General features: G+C 36.2%; 1 long non-coding RNA gene across 1 annotated transcript in view; it reads left to right on the plus strand.

The window, feature by feature from the left end:
* The first annotated feature begins 3035 nt into the window (after positions 1–3035).
* Positions 3036–17072, plus strand: part of LOC110835979 (uncharacterized) — a 48610-nt gene continuing 34573 nt past the window's right edge. The window contains exon 1 of the long non-coding RNA XR_015534471.1: positions 3036–3353. This is a non-coding gene — a long non-coding RNA (uncharacterized LOC110835979). The remainder of the gene's footprint in view (positions 3354–17072) is intronic.

Raw genomic sequence — 17072 nt, forward strand, 5'->3', positions numbered from 1 at the left:
TTCTAAGAATCGATGTCGAAAAATTATATCTTTTGACTAATATTCAAGGCAAATCTTCATGTCCGTAACACTAGTTATGGAGCAGTAAACAAAGGAAATTCCTTAAATATTAATACAAAGTAGATTTATATTTATATGTTGATAATTTCTTTTGAAATATTACGTTTTTTCCCCTAAGTACATATGACTAAATAAAAGGTACATCTTACAATTGATAACATCTTAAATATAAATTTAATTTTCATCACCGAGGATGGTTCTTTTAGGAACCGAAACATGTCGTGAAACATGAAAAAATGATGGTCTAATGTAAATCGAATATTTCTATAAAGAACATCATTTAATGTTTTAAATATTTTAAATGTTAATTATTGTAATATTTTAATATTTAATAAGAATTATTGTGATTAGACGGACAACATTTAATATATACCGAACTTTTTCTTAATACAGATTTAAATGATTGTGACTTCCCACACTCAGAATCTCATAATCTCTTCCGGTAATTATTACGTGTCACAATAACCATCTATTTCCAGTTTTTAGTGCGAAAGTCCTTTAATAATTTTTGTGATTTTTTATAAAGAAGTCTGATTCAGATTTTAATTCTTAAATGTTACTGTCAGTAATTGACCGTGTCTTATATCTTCTCTTCAACAAAAATTTCAACGTAATATTCATGAGAGTTCGCGTGATGTGTTAAAGATTAACTCTATTAGAAGCTGATAACAGACATTCGAAAACAATGCAATTTGTATTAACTCATTGAAAGTTTAATTCTTTTTAAACACGGAATATAACGATATGATAACTTTTTTTGGAATTGTTTCTTGACAATAACCGGTCTAAATTGTGTGTTGATACATTAATTATTTAGTCAGTTGTAAAAGCGAAAGTGAAATTATTTGGAGCTTTAAAATTCATATTACGAGTACTTTTAATAATTGTTTTCTGTAACAACGGAATGTTATAAATTCCGCATTCAGGGAAATGCTCGCTGAGAACTGGGTCTGAATAGAATTGATATTTCCCATTGCTCTAGTGGGCTAATGGTGACAACTAATGTCACTCCCAGACGACATAATGAACATTAAACATACGCGTCTTGTTATCACTGTTCTGGGTTCATTTAAATCATGCAGAATGCGGTTGGCGCAGGGGTAACAGTAGGCGGACTTTACACATGGGCGGAGTCAGTGATTGACATGTGTCGGACAGGCCACGCCCCTTTCCTCTCCAGTAGCCAACTGTGACACACTTCCGGTTAAATACCTTATGTGAACCAAGACTGCCTATTTTATGTCGTTGGCACGCAATGAATGCGCTGAGTTTTACTGCCATCTAACGTCGAGATGTCGGAAAAACGAATTTGAATTGTAAATATTTTCACCAAATAGCAGGAGGTTTTATAACTTTGTCGATCGATTTTAGCAAACTGTAACAGAATTTGGCGTTTGAAGATGACTGTCTTCTGGGTTGTTGCGCAGTGTAGTCTGGTAGAAGTTTACCGACGTTTCGGAAGTCCTTGCTGCCTCCATCATCAGGTCGATCGAATCCTACATAATTAGGCATTTGTTGAGGATTTTTTCATCATGAAATCAATCTAGCTGAAGGATATCGATTTTGCTTCACCAATAATCGATTTCAATCAGTTAAGTAGGCCTATGAAATTTCCATATCAGGCCCTCTGTAACACCTGATAGAGATCTACGACTCTCATTTTAATATTACCACAATTCACTTCTAAGAAATTGAAAATTATGCTGTAAAACGGTCAGTAGATTGGAATTTAAAACTTGCCTTAGAAAAATAAAATTGAATTTTTATCTGGAAACACATCGTATCAGCGTGAATTAATATTTGAATATCGTAGTAAATTCTACTTATTATATACCTAGTGTGAAATGTTCAAAAGAATAAATACGATAGAATTAAACAAAACATAGTAGAGAATAATAATATAGAATAAATAAAATAAATTAAAGTTATAACGTTGTCTGATATATGTATGATTTATATCTTCCCTGGCGAAATAATTTGTTGTGACATCCAGTGAGACAAACATGAACTAATGCTTGCTTCACCTTGTTGTAAGCTCTGTTTTAATACCCTTGACGTACAAACCAGTATTCTCGGTTCATATATCGGCCCAGAAACTAACTGTCCTGACTGATTCTTCATCTTTTTCCTCAGTGTTTACAAGCTGAGCAGTACCTTAAATCAGGTCAGGACATCGTATTTCAATATCCTTTTTAATTGTAGGATTTGAGGTTTTCACGGTGGTGAGTTTGAAGATTTCTATCTTCTGGGTTGTTGCGCTGTGTAGTCTGGTCGATGTTTACCAACGTTTCAGAGGTCATACTGCCTCCGTCATCAGAGTATGAAGATTTCAATCTTCTGGGTTGTTGCGCTGTGTAGTCTGGTCGATGTTTACCAACGTTTCTGAGGTCATACTGCCTCCGTCATCAGAGTATGAAGATTTCAATCTTCTGGGTTGTTGCGCTGTGTAGTCTGGTCGATGTTTACCAACGTTTCTGAGGTCATACTGCCTCCGTCATCAGAGTATGAAGATTTATATCTTCTGGGTTGTTGCGCTGTGTAGTCTGGTAGATGTTTACCAACGTTTCAGAGGTCATACTGCCTCCGTCATCAGAGTATGAAGATTTCTATATTCTGGGTTGTTGCGCTGTGTAGTCTGGTCGATGTTAACTAACGTTTCAGAGGTCAATGCTGCCTCCATCATCAGGGCGCAATAACCCAGAAGACAGCAATCCTAGTTTTTGATTATTTAATTATTTATTCTACCATTCACTACTATAGGCCTATAGTTTTAGTTACCGGCAGCTTCGTTAAATAAAAAGTAAATAAATAATAACATTTACGACTTGGCCTCTAGTGGCAAGGACAGTTCAGTGTGTTTGTCCTTAAAGATGTTGAGTTTATTCAACGTTTTGTTTTGCTATGTAAAACTTTTACGAAAGAAACTTAGGTGAGGGGGACAGGGGAGTATCTTGGGCGGAAATGAACGTCCTGGCTTTCGGAACACAAACCAGTTACCGAAGCTTCTCTATATATTTGTGCGAGTTTTACGTCAGACCCAGCGGTTTTATACAGCTCACGAACACGGTTCAAAACAACTCATACTAGGCCCATTTGTAAACAGCGAAATGGGTCTAATAATTTACGTGTTGAATATTAGTCCAGTTGAAAACTCTGGCGTGGAGACGACAGTTGACTTTAAACTTGTGGATGGCGTAGGTCGGTAGACGCATCGGCAATAGATCCTGTCCAGGGGTAACACGGCGGATTAAAACGCCCGTGTTTCGACACGCGAACTCCGGCTTTCTGTTTTGGTAAGTAACGAGACCATAAATTTATATTATTTATCTCTCATTTTTGTCAATATTCATTTATTACTGACACCTGATAAACAGCAGGGGCACTGTTTTGCATACGGACTGTCTGATATTTTTTATAATATGTTAGACACTTCAAAAATGGTGAACAATATAACAACATTTAAAAAAATTCTGAGTTACTGATCTTAATAAGGTCTAATGTTTGTGTCATGTAGTCTACAAATTTCTGTAAGCGTTAGATGAGTCATTTTTATAAAAGTTTTGATAAAGTTAAATTTAAGCTTATGTAGGGTTTACGTTCGACTGTTAGATACTGTAATGGCGTTTTTTCACGTATTATTTACGAATTAAACATTAGGACCAAAACACGTGATCCTGAAACGTCAGTAAACGTCTACCAAACTACACGGCGCAACAACCCAGAAGCCATGAGAACCTTAAATCTCACTATTTTAATAAACTTGCTTTTTAGGTAAGCATGAGACTGAATATGACTGTCTTCTGGATTGTTGCGCCGTGTAATCTGTTAAAAGTTTATCATCGTTTCGGAGGTCTCTGCTGCCTCCATCACCAGGGCAGATGTTACAAGCAAGGAAATCTGAAACGTTTGTAAAATTCTACCATCTTCATGATTCTACAACCCAGAAGACAACGAATTTCGTGCTCACCGCTGAGAAAACCCCAAATTCTACTTAAACATAAGTAGGCTTTTTATTATAGCCCATAATAATTACGAAGATAGGCTAACAGCTTAATTATCTGAAGTTGAAATAGAGACATAACTTAGGTTTTAGTGGAAATATCTTAAATTAAAGAAGGCTATGTAGTAAGTAGTATATGGAATTAGACAGCAGATGTTAAAGTGGACATGAAGGCATTTATTGTTATGATATGAACAGGTCAGAATATCCGTAGAACTTCTGGAATAAAATATGATATGTAAGGCCTGAAATAAAGGTCAGATTAATAGTAGGCCTTGGCAGGGCTGTTGTAAGAAAACTATGGCTTGTAGACGACACTGGGCTGTATGTAATCGAAGTTAGAATTCGTTCGTACAATTTTCGTCCTGTATTTTAATAAAATCTATTTTCATTCGAAGTTTTTATGCGTCAATGTAAGGAGGGCGAAGTGACGTGGATTTGTATCGCGACAGTTTTTCAATCTTGAGGCAAGGATAGTGGAGCGAGAAGCAAAATATTTCAGAAGAATTTATGCGTGATCAGTTTTGTAGTGATTCTGAAAACTAAGGTAGGCCATGTACGTTATGACTTCGAAGCACTGGGTAGCTCATCGAAAGTAATATCAAGAGAAATGTGCCCACATTATGAGCAGTCGATACAAGAATTTTTTTGGACACCTGGTATTTCGAATTAGCAAGTAATAGGATTTGAATAGAATTATAATTTTCATAAATTTGACACACCAGATGTTATAATATGAATTTGGGGATATTTTGTTCCGTTCGTATGCCATTCGTGGTCTAGGTTCAAGACAATTTTACGAAGCAACAAAAACAAACGAACAGCGCTTAAAATTAACATGTAGTTACTTACTAGGCCTAATTCCTGTTGGAAGTGAAGTGACAGCGAAGTGTCTTTGAAAGTTTTATCTCACTTTTATTGTACACGAAATGCATTTACATACGAAACAACTTAACTGCAGTTATGGGTTTACGTCACTAAGACGTTACATGGGCATGGAACTAAATTTTAAGTGTAGTAGCTGCTTAGCCACTGTTAATGCGTGAGGAGGATTAAAGTGTGCAGAACCTCAGTTTAACGGCCACCTGCAATTTCTTCACACACATGGGTACCGAGATTTTTTTTCGTTTCCCGAGAAGTTTCGCCATTGAATAAGTTACACTGTTGTGTAGCAGTTGAGCGAAATTCTTCACAATTTCTATAAAATCCATTTTAATATTATCATATTTTCTACTCTAAAATTTTCCAAGTAATAACGCCTATGTTTCCTTGAGATTTTCAAACCAAAATTTTGTATACAACTCTTGTTAAATTCCTAAATGTTTGGTTTCAATTTAACTGGGTCCCAAAGTAGGAACCGGACTCTAGCCTAATTATTTTAACAGCCTTCTTGAAATTTCCCAGTTGGCCTAGAGGGGATTTTTATGTACGATCTATAGACACTGTTGGTTAGAAATGTCGTCTTAACAAATTAACATTATAAATAGTCGCTTTCGAATCAACACATGGACGTTAATTGTGACGTCATGTTGGTTTACTACCTCATGCGTAAGTACTCGTATAGGCCTACTATCTTCAAATAGGCGTACTCAATAAAATAATCACGTAGGCTTAAATAAAATAATTCTATTAATGTGACTAATACTATAGGTCTACATAGGCCATATGCTGTAATTATCTCCTCGTACAGATTAGTCGCATTATTATTTACTTGTAAAATATTTAATCTTTGCTTATTTTAAGACGCATTCAAAAGTTTAGGCTGGCGTTATGATGTAACGACTAGTAAATACTGAATTTCAGAGGATGTGGATTAAAATATTCCTGGCATAATTTTAGGTGATAATCGTGTTTTTTTGCTAGAAGGGTCTGAGGAAGACTACGAAACCTTGAACCGGGGAAGTCTGTCTCCTTGCTGGCATTTGAATGAGGGACCTAGCCTACATAAAGGAGTGCTAACCACTCGGCTGTATTGTTCATTTGTAATCGGTAAGCCTGTTCAAGAAAAAGAATTATTTTGATGACATGTTTTTTGTGTCGAATTGTCAATTAAAAATAAAATATGCTCGAAAGTTTCTGAACGTTTGTGTCGTAAGTAATAACGAAATAGCTAATCGGCTAAGTAACTGAATAAGGTCAAACTTAGGCCGATATGAATTAACTAAGAGGATAAACATAAACTACACATACTTCTGTTTCTCCAAAACCCATTAGGTCTTCTTCATGTTACATCCATAGCTCTTCACTGTAATTTTAAATTACGCTTATACACGTTTAAGTCAGCAGCGTAAATTAAACTTGCGAGTTCAACCGACTTTGATATTGTCAAAATGGGATATTAGGCTAGGCTTATAAGAGCTTCGAATTAAACTCTTCTTTGTGGTTGAATACAAACACAAAATAAAAACAAGAAACGGACACACTGAAGTATACATAGGCTATGAGCTTATTAAACGTGTTTGACAATAATTCGGAATTTATTCTTAAAAACACTTGATTCGCTGTCTGACGCTCGTTTAAATTAGGGGAAAACTGTAATGCAGCTAGAAATATTTCCTGAGCTTACATATTAAATAATAATAATAATAATAATAAAATTATATGCTGAGAGAAACCATAATTGGGGACATGGAGCACGTATTGGGGAAATTAGAAATGCAAACGAAATTTTAGTTGAAACATCTAGGCTAAATGGAAAACAATATTAAATTGATCTTAGAAGAAAGAGAGTGGTTGAAGTTAGGGTCTAATGGTTGGCTATTCAAGACGCTGTAGGTTTACTGAAACTTTCGATTGTTAAATATAAAAAATATTGACCAGCTAAGTGAATTTCATCTCTTCAAAAAGGATTTTGCTTTATGGAGATGTATAATGAATAATTTTAATGTGTTCTGATTTCGATGTTCTTAATAAATGGATAGTTAGTTCTAGACTGTGTCGTCTTTGGTATATTCAAATTTAGAGTAGTTTATTATTTTAATCGCTGGGACCGTGGGTTCGAATCCCACTCAAGCCATGGATGTTTGTTTACGTTGTCCTGTGTACAGGTAGAGGCCTTGCGACGGGCCGATCCCTCGTCCAAGGAGTCCTACCGAATGTCTAATAGATCAAAGCCAACGAAAGTTGGGACCCGCAGTGCTCAGGCACTTGAAGAACGGGTCGTTCCCAGTATCCCCAGTAATACCTACACGTGAATATTTTAATTGACCAAAATAAACTCACAAAACAAATACTCAATTTCCAAATTTCGTTATTTATCGGTCAATAACTATCTTTTTGAGTACATTCACCGCCTCTGCAATCAACCATTATCATTAGCGTGCTAGTAATCTGAAACTCTTAACTTACATGCGTGTTCATTGTTAGCTGATCGTCGATTTTAATCATTTAGGAATCAATTTCAGTTCAGATTTGTTTATGACTTTGGTTACTGCACGTCATTCAACTTGGCGAATTCAGATAAAAGCATTAAAAAGCCTTTGTTGTAGACGTTTCACTCGTACGGGCATCAAAATATCGCTTGCCGGCCTGCCTGAAGCTACAGAGACGCCTGTCAGTGAGGGATTTGAATCGGCAGCTGCTGTAGCTCCGTGAAGCCAACGAACTGGGCTCGCTGCCTGGGTGACGTGAAATAATTTCTAGCCTATAAGTAGCGACCCTCTCTTACTTCATCAGAAGAGTCATTTAAACTAAATTTATGATTTATTTTATTTAAAAATTTAAATTATGTAATTATATTTCTATAAAATTAAGCTGTAGAAGTAACGTGTTTTAGAGGATGGGGTACGCGTGTTTATAAATCAGTGTTAAGACACAGTGGACAAATGAATAAATAGGGGAGTTTTGATTTATTTCGGAGTAGGAGAAGAATTTTTAGTAGAGAAACTAAATGTGACAATTCTTTAAAAAATATTTTACTTACTAATTTTAGAAACTTTTCACAAGAAGTGAGGGTATTCGTTGGTAGCTTAAGTTCTGTGGCCCAAACTGGACATTTTAAAATAATTTAAAATTATTCTAAAATACACAACCACTCGTCCAGAGTAACTTAGGTTAACTGTGGTAAATATTTGGACATAAGAAGAATGATTTGGTGATGGCAAGTACATTGAAAAAAATTACATTATGAGGAACTTTGTATTTTTTACTGTTCTTCGTCTTCTTCTGTAATTCATGTTTAGACTCTGAACCTGTTTCGGCTTCAGTTAGCCTTCTTCCATGATGACCAGTGTCTTTGTAGGGTTACTCTGTTGAGTATTTTGTGTCCAGTCAAGATCTGGGTTCACAAAAATTTTGTGAAGGGCTCATGAACGGAGAAACCGCTCTGCAAATTAAAATACTATTTTTACTAGGTTAAACTGAATTTTGAAGTGAATGACTCGAAGTGTCTCTGAAAGCTACGTCCAACTCTTGTTGCATAAGAAATGTATTTACACAAGAATTAACGGCACTGAAATTCTGGAGTTGCGTCACTCGGAATTCAACCTGAAGAGATTTGGAAGACCTAACACTACGTAAGATAATAATATTAAAATGGATCTTAAGGGAATAGGGTAGAAGAATGTGAAATGCTTCGATTATACTGAGATTAGGGATCATGGCAGGTTTTTGTTAACACGGGAATGAACTTTCGGGTCCTATTAATGACATGGAATTAGGTTACTTCACTACGCAATTGTTACCTTCTCAAGAAGGGCCATTTTCCGTGAGAGCTATTTAGTTTTGAAGGATTAAATATTCAACAGAGTTTCTTTATTAACCCTCGTATGAGTCAGAGGCTATGAAACGTGGGTACGTGTGCCCTCAGGGATATATATTGATATATTATCTAATACGGAATAAAGAATAAAAAGTCCTTTCACCTGTATCTTATCATTTTATAATCAGACATACACGATTTCACGTAGATTTGGATAAAAGTTAGGTTTACAAGAAAGTGAAGTCTCGTTTTAACCTTTAATTCCGAGGGGTAAATTGATCATAAATGGTTCAGACATCCTATAATGTTTATCCTGTGCTTCAAGGTTACACACATGTGCATTTTTAATTTCTTTTTAAAGGACATACCTGTTGTCCCTGATAACTATGGTGGTTACACTAATAATAATGATGGTATTGCTAATGGTGTAAACTAAAAAATACTTGCAATGTCAATATGCTGGTCTACTGGTAGCACGTCTGTGTTTCCTGGGAAACGTTTCCTGTTTGCTTGCATTCCACGTGTTGTGTCCTCCAGATCAGAGCGAACGAACAGCTGCAAGAAATTTGCCTTTACAGACCCCAGTAACAAATGTTACGGTCCTAAGGAACTGTCTCTCAGGCGCCTGAGGCACACACGAACTCTGCTAACCTAACCTTATCTTAGTTTTAGGTTTATTTGTGTCTGGTTAATTAATTTAACTCCACTATACTTCCATTTATTGTCGTAATTAATTTATTCAGTATATTATACAAGTTACGATGCCACGGTGTTCTAGCGGTTAGAACGCTGGCCTTGTAATCCTGGGGTCTCGGGTTCGATTCCCGGCGGTGCCCGAATTTATAACTTGTGTTGGGCAAGGCCGTGGTCTAGGCAACACGGAGTTTTCCTCCGGGGGCTTCCCCGGTTTCTCCGTGGCATCCCAACAATTACTTCATTCACACACAGAAGAAGGCAATGGCAAACCACTTCTGGATTATCTGCCAAGAACGTATATGAACAGGTCCCAGTCCGAGAAAAGGATCGAAGGATCCCGTTCATATGGACCTGTCGTCAGACAGAACACTAAATAAATAAATAAAAGAATACACAAGTTAATATACAAGTCGTGGTGTATTTGATAATCGTCAATGTTTAGGCAGTGCTTTTGACTGTAACAGTCACAGAATTTATGTCCTATCTGATCTTAGACTTCTGTACGTCTCTTCAGATGTCTTAGTAAATCCCATTTTCCTTTTGATGTATTCTTTAAGCCTAAGGATTTGTTCACGTGATTTTAATTATCACTTTTTTCAATACGGTCTAGGCCTATTCACACTGTCCAGTCACATCTTATATATTCTTGCACTGAAAAGTTATTCGTTTCTTACTCTTAAACAATGTTAAGTGTGTCACTTGTCACCACGACGCGGCCTCTGGAGAAGAAGGTATCCGGGTATGAAAGATAATTGACGACAAAAGGTAGTCCATTAACTTGGGGCTTTATCACGGGAGTAATATTTCCCCACCTTAAGAATTCAATATGTTTCAAAACATTACGTAGTTCATTGGGTTTGGTGACTCCTTCTAAACACGGAAATTAAACTTCTGTGTCCATAAAATAAGTGAGATTTATTAAATAGCTTCTCAAGGTCTCTGCTCAGTAGAGTTAAGTTACTTGGTAACTTTGGTCCACTTTTATTTCTATCACTTTATTCAACTGTACAAATCAATTTAATCTTCAATGCTCCAGAAAGTGCCATCGCTGATAATCATTTTTCTTTTTCAATTTTTGTCGGATTTCTCTTATTGACGAGCGATATTATCCTAAGTTTTTGCTTTGTGTGAGATTTTTGATACTTCCATCACTCGTCGTCCTGATGATGGAAGTATCAAGTACCTCTGAAACATCAGTACAATTCTGTTAAGACTACACGGCTCCACAACCCAGAAGATAAACATACTGTACCAGCTATTTTGTACATGAAACGGATCTGACTTGTACTACCTCGCCATTTTGAAAAATCAATACAGGTCTGTTACCTTTATGATATTTGATAATCCGTAAATACCACTTTATTCCCTTATCTCGAGCCAAAAGATTTGCTACGACTACTGTAAATACGTTAAAGATTAGCGTCACATGTAAACTTCAACGTCGTGAAGTCCTGTTATTGATGTCGATTGCATTATTGTAGCTTGAGCGATTGAAGTAGAAACCAATTCGTTCTGCGAAGTTTTCTGTATTCAATGCTGTGAGTTACCGGCGCTCGGAGCGGAGGTGCTGCTCCCAGCGGGCGGTAGGACACACTCTTGTAATTATAAATCCCCAGGGCGATGGTCTTAGACATAAAACTGGAGCGGGATAAATCAAATGCTGACGGACAGCAAACTAATAAATTGTTCCGAAGGCGATAGTCGCCTCTGATGAACATTGAATCTAGCCAGCGTGATTTTGGCTTATTGTTAGTAGCCTTCAAATTACCACTGTTTCCTTTATTAACTGCCATGCTCTAACCCTGAGACTCAGGTTTAACACCCTCTGTCGCAGGGTCGGTCACTGACATTTGATCATTAACCCCTTCACCGAATAGGATAATTGTGCAGGGCGCACAGCGAGTCGGACCCGGCCACGTTTAGTTACAAAGACAGGATACAATGGCTCGTCTTTATGTCCAGACGTTATTGAAATAGAATTTAATTAACGACAGTTAGCCCAGGAGAACATTCGGAACTCAGAAAGTCGAAGTGGCAGGATACTTAAAAAATGTTTTTGAGGATTTCCACAAAATAATATTCGAGTGTTCAAATAACGAAAGATAAGATGGGCAGGGCATGTAGGACGCATGGGAAAATTAATAAAAGCTTAAATTTTTTTTTGATGGTATGACTGAAAAAAGAGATCACTTTGAAAAACCTAGGCGTTGATGAGAGGATAATATTAAAGTTATCTTGTAACAGGGCGGGAGGATTTTGACTGGATTACAGGGATCGGTGACGGTATCTTGTGAACATACAAAGAAACTATTTGGTATTATTAAAATGTGGGGAATTTATTCACTAGATGAGATACCGTCAGTTTGTCAAGAATAAATCGTCTTGATGATGTTTGTTAATTCTGATTAAGCCAGGGGTGAAAATATTACACCAGTGGCTAATACAATCTCTTTGGTTTATAACATACTTAATGACGTTGGCATATCACCTACGAACTCGGGCTGATTGAATTAAAACAACGTGATACAATTGGCGGCACAGTCAGTGGTAAAACAACATTGTGCTCAGTGCTCTCACTAAAGCCATTGAGTTTAAAAGCATAAGATGTACGTTCTACTGGTACAAATTGTTATTGTATCAGATACAAGCCCATAAAGTAGCGGAGTTAAAATGTTTTGTGTAAATTTTCCAGGTAAAAATTGTGAGAGATACAAGCTGTTGCAGAATCAAATTTAAAATAACACATAACTCTGCAGTAGTTTGTGCAGATTTAAATAAAATTTGTATTTCAGCATATGCAATGGTAATTTGCCATTTCTGAATAAGTATTATTAAATGAGAAAATAGTGACAGTAGGGGTTTCTTGGCCCTTGGGTCCAACAGGAAAATTATTCTGGCCTGATCTAGAAAAAAAGTTAGACCACGCTGATCTAAAATAATAAACGCCTTTGATAAATGCTAGAAACGATAAGTACAGATTTTGGCTTATTGCATGTCTTGTAAGTGACAAATTAACATGATGTTGTTTAGGCCTATAGGCCTATGACTCATCCAATGAATATTTTAATACTATCGTGGAAGTTGACGGAAAAGAACCTTTTTGTGTTGACGATTAAATACAGTTTATCACAGCATTATATTTGCAAATCGCATCGAAAATATAAAATTTATAAAATGTCTTAGAAACGAAATTAAATATGAAAATATCTTCATGGCGACTAAAACCATAGTCTTGCCAAAGTTATCAACACAAAACCAAGCACATGATTCAAGAATTCAGACTCCCACGAAACGCAGACATTGCCAGACCTCACCGCAGGCGCTACCTCAGCCTCGTTTTCATATCTTACTACCAGAGCCACGACCGTCAGAATTCGATTACAAATTTTCCGTGTCGCGCGAAAGACGCACATTGGTTATTGTATTACTGTTGTTTATAGTAGTGGTGTCCCTAGAGGGGTGAGGGGCCCGCCTTAAGATTTGTATACTCTGTTCAACAAACATAAAACGCTTAAAAATTTCCAAGTTTCAAACCGGAAATGATGTAATAGTACAGTTGGTATCATAATTCCAGTAATTTGTCTCCTTGCATTTGTCCGTTTGTGGATTATCTATGTTTTATTAACTACAATGATTTATGCAAAACGTCTATTAAACAAAGACAATAGTCTATGTGTGTGTAATGTGAAGAAAACATTAATTTATGTTAATGTCTTTTACTACAAGCTTCGGTTGGGTACCATGACCCCTCGTAGACCAGGGTCGGTCAAAGCAGTCAGAAAAATGGCGAAAAATGAGGAAAGCCAACATATTACGCAACTGGTATTGATGCAGAGACCACATTTTGTAAGTTCGAATCCCGAATGTGTATGCTGCATACCTGTATTTGGGTTCACTGATTCAAATTGCGTATTTTTAATATTATTTATGTATACGTATTTCAAAGCTTCCATGCCGAATTCATTCCAAGAGAAAATAAAAATTTATTCAGAAATTAGTATATTTTGATGTGGCTGTGTTATTTCTGTTCTATTTTGTGTTCTCATATTATATTTTGACTTCTTGGGCGCTTCAGGACCTTTGTTTCTATGGATGGGCAGCCCCCTCATAGGCCCATACTTGGAGACCCGCATACAGTGGAGCGGCCTAACTGAATGTAGGCTGCTGTAGGGAAATTATTCAAAACGGAGTAAAAAATACAACAGGACACCTGGTGTCACCGCTAAAACAGGAACCTTGTACCTGTCGGCTGAAAATCATTTGCAAAGTTATCATAATTTAAATCACTTTTATTTGTTGAGTCTAACAATAATGTAGGAACATAGCCTCAAAACCCTTACACAGCGTAACTCTCAATTACTAACAGGACTTTTGGTACTCAGTTTTACCTACCTAAATTTATCTATCGATTAAATGGAATGTTAATTTTATCATATTGAGGCACATTTTTCTAAACGTCCACAAGTTCTTCAGTTATGAAATTTTATAAACATAAAGTTGTAGATTCTTTGCATGTAGTAACTTTTCATAGCAATACACTTATAAAAGGGTTTAATTTTTGTTAAAAATGAACAATTAAAACATTTTAGAGAAAATATAGATATCCTAATAACGTAATTTAAACAGTTTATTAAAAAAAATTATTTCAAAAGTATATTTTCATGAAAAAGTCTCTGGATACAGACAATACATGATTACATTACATGCACTAAATTTTATTAATGTAGAATTTATAGTAATTTAAAAAAATGTGAGTCAATATGACAAAATTAACATTTTGTAAACACAGCTTACCACCTTCTATTAATTAAAACAAGAAGGTTTAACTGGCTGTAGAAGGTGGTCTGCTTAGACCGACCTTATCCAATAATGAATTCGGAAAAAACAGATACAAAACTCTGCCTTGATAGAGTATGTTCTTAAAAAAGCCAGGTCCGTGTGATTACTTCGGGCACTCCGTAGCAAAATCCAGAATAAACTAAACACATCCCAGACCTTACCCTGCAGCCCTCAGACGCCACGTGCTGAAGAGCATTCTTATAAGTGTTTAACTGCCATCAGATAATTATAGCTAATTACCTACCCAACCAATCCAGTAGCTAATTGGTCACTACAAGGCATTTCTATGAGTAAACAGGTGTTAATCAGATGTTTTCTCTTGTATTATAAAAACAGAAGACTCAAAGCCATTAACACAAAAGCTCGCCAGTTTAACATCTCTGTTATATTAAATTAACATTCTTACGAATTTCCTTGAAAAAACAGTTAAAATAACACATTCTAATTACATATTATCCTCTCAAGCGACTTATTTTTATTTGGGATTTACAATAATAATTGTATATGTATATGCTCCCATTGGCTCGGTGCAGGCTATACCTTTCACTTCCCGCCCTATAAACCCAGCACCTCACACCCTATTGGCATATTCATCGCCCTGATGACGGAGGCAGTATGACCTCTGAAACGTTGGTTAACATCGACCAGACTACACAGCGCAACAACCCAGAAGACAGAAATCTTCATACTCTGATGACGGAGGCAGTATGACCTCTGAAACGTTGGTTAACATCGACCAGACTACACAGCGCAATAACCCAGAAGACGGATATCTTCAATTGTATATGACTTTATTGTTTCCCGATCCATATAAACTGTCTGACGAAACAAAATAGGCTTCTTATAATTTAATTATCCAGATAACATCGAACTTTGACGTCGAGTTCTTACCACGCCTGCATTGTATTCTAGAGGTCCTGAGATCAAATCTCAGTCTAACGACTAGTTATACTGACTGGGCTTTCTCTCAGTCCCTCAATGAGAATGCTGAGTTAGTACCTTAAATTGAACAACGGTGTTTTGTTTCCATATATTTTCCAATTCCCTATTCATTAATCACCATCTCATTAGATGTTCTATAATCTGACCTGTTGGCGTCGTCGTTAAACAAACCACAAAAAATTAATTTAAGTTGCTTACTGCTCCCAGAATTCTTGGCTCTACGGAGAATTTGCAGCCTTTCAGACAATCTGTTAGATATTTTGGAAGGACTTCACAGAAGGACAATAAGCCCATTACTTGGACACGACATTACAACACAGAAACACGCGGTGTTGAACCCACGCCTTATAGCGCACGGTCACCACAATCCAAATAACAACATAAGAAAAATGAATATAATGAAGTTTCTATTTGTTCTGTACCCTGTTCTATATTTGTGTATTATTTTAGGTCAAGAGACCCCCTTCAATGTTATTTGAGGCCCCAAATGCCCCAGTTTTAATATATTTTAAATTTTAGTCATTTGTCAAATAACTAATTTTGTTTTGATAATTTACATTTCAGTTAAATAAAGCAGAAACGTGTTTAAACAAAATTAACATTTGTGTGTGCATGTGAGAAAATATAGGAGCGAAAAATATGTTCGTACCTTAAGCTTAAGTGTGGAATTAGTAAAGGTATTTGGTTTTGGCCCCACCGAAAAGTCTCCTATTTTTTAAGCGCCCTCAGCAGACTCTCATTTTGTCATGCGTGTCATATATCAACAAATTCTTCAGTAAATTCCTTTTCGGGAACAGGTTCTTAATATCTCTTGGGGTGGAAAACATATTTTGTGTCTGAAAATGAAGAGAAATATATAATATTTAGTTTTATTCTGTGATATTTAGGTTTTGGCCTAAAGAGTAAAATTTAGATTCATGATTTTAATATCCTCTTAATCTTGTAATAGGTCTATAATAATTATTTTTAAACTCTTCTACTTATACATATCAAATACAAACAACGACTGTGTCAAGATTTCTGTCTTCTGGGTTGTTGCGCTGTGTAGTCTGGTCGATGTTAACCAACGTTTCAGAGGTCATACTGCCTCCGTCATCAGAGTATGAAGATTTCTGTCTTCTGGGTTGTTGCGCTGTGTAATCTGGTCGATGTTTACCAACGTTTCAGAGGTCATACTGCCTCCGTCATCAGAGTATGAAGATTTCTGTCTTCTGGGTTGTTGTGCTGTAGTCTGTACACAGCGCAACAACCCAGAAGACAGAAATCTTCATACTCTGATGACGGGGGCAGTATGACCTGCGAAATGTTGGTAAACATCGACCAGACTACACAGCGCAACAACCCAGAAGACAGAAATCTTCATACTCACCGCTGTGAAAACCTCAAATCATACAAACTACTATGTCTATTAGGTCTATTACAATCATCCGCGCAATATGTGCCAAGTCAAAAATTATTTAAGCTCTAAGTATTTTTTTCTTTATATTTCCATAACGAAATTTTACAAATTCTTGAGTAGGCGACAGTCAATTGCTACCTCTATATTAGATCCTGTATTTTCCTCAGTCTTTTGTTGTAAGAACCCTTCGTCTACGTTCTTCACTCGGGGTATATCCAAACAGGTAAACGTACCATTTCCATTCATATGGAAAACACCACGACTTAATATGTAGACTTACATTAAACTATAGATTCTAATTGAATCCAGACACACTTTGGAACGCAGGAGAGATAAATGCTATTTGGAAATTAGACCTCTAATATAAAATATAATATTCTATATACATTCGTTCTCGGTTTCCACTGGAAGATTTAAAAATATAACTTCACAGTAGA

This window comes from Zootermopsis nevadensis, unplaced genomic scaffold (genome assembly GCF_977971745.1).
Source record: "Zootermopsis nevadensis isolate Lab colony 2312 unplaced genomic scaffold, Znev_1.0 Znev_ptg000010l, whole genome shotgun sequence".
Lineage (NCBI taxonomy): Eukaryota > Metazoa > Arthropoda > Insecta > Blattodea > Termopsidae > Zootermopsis > Zootermopsis nevadensis.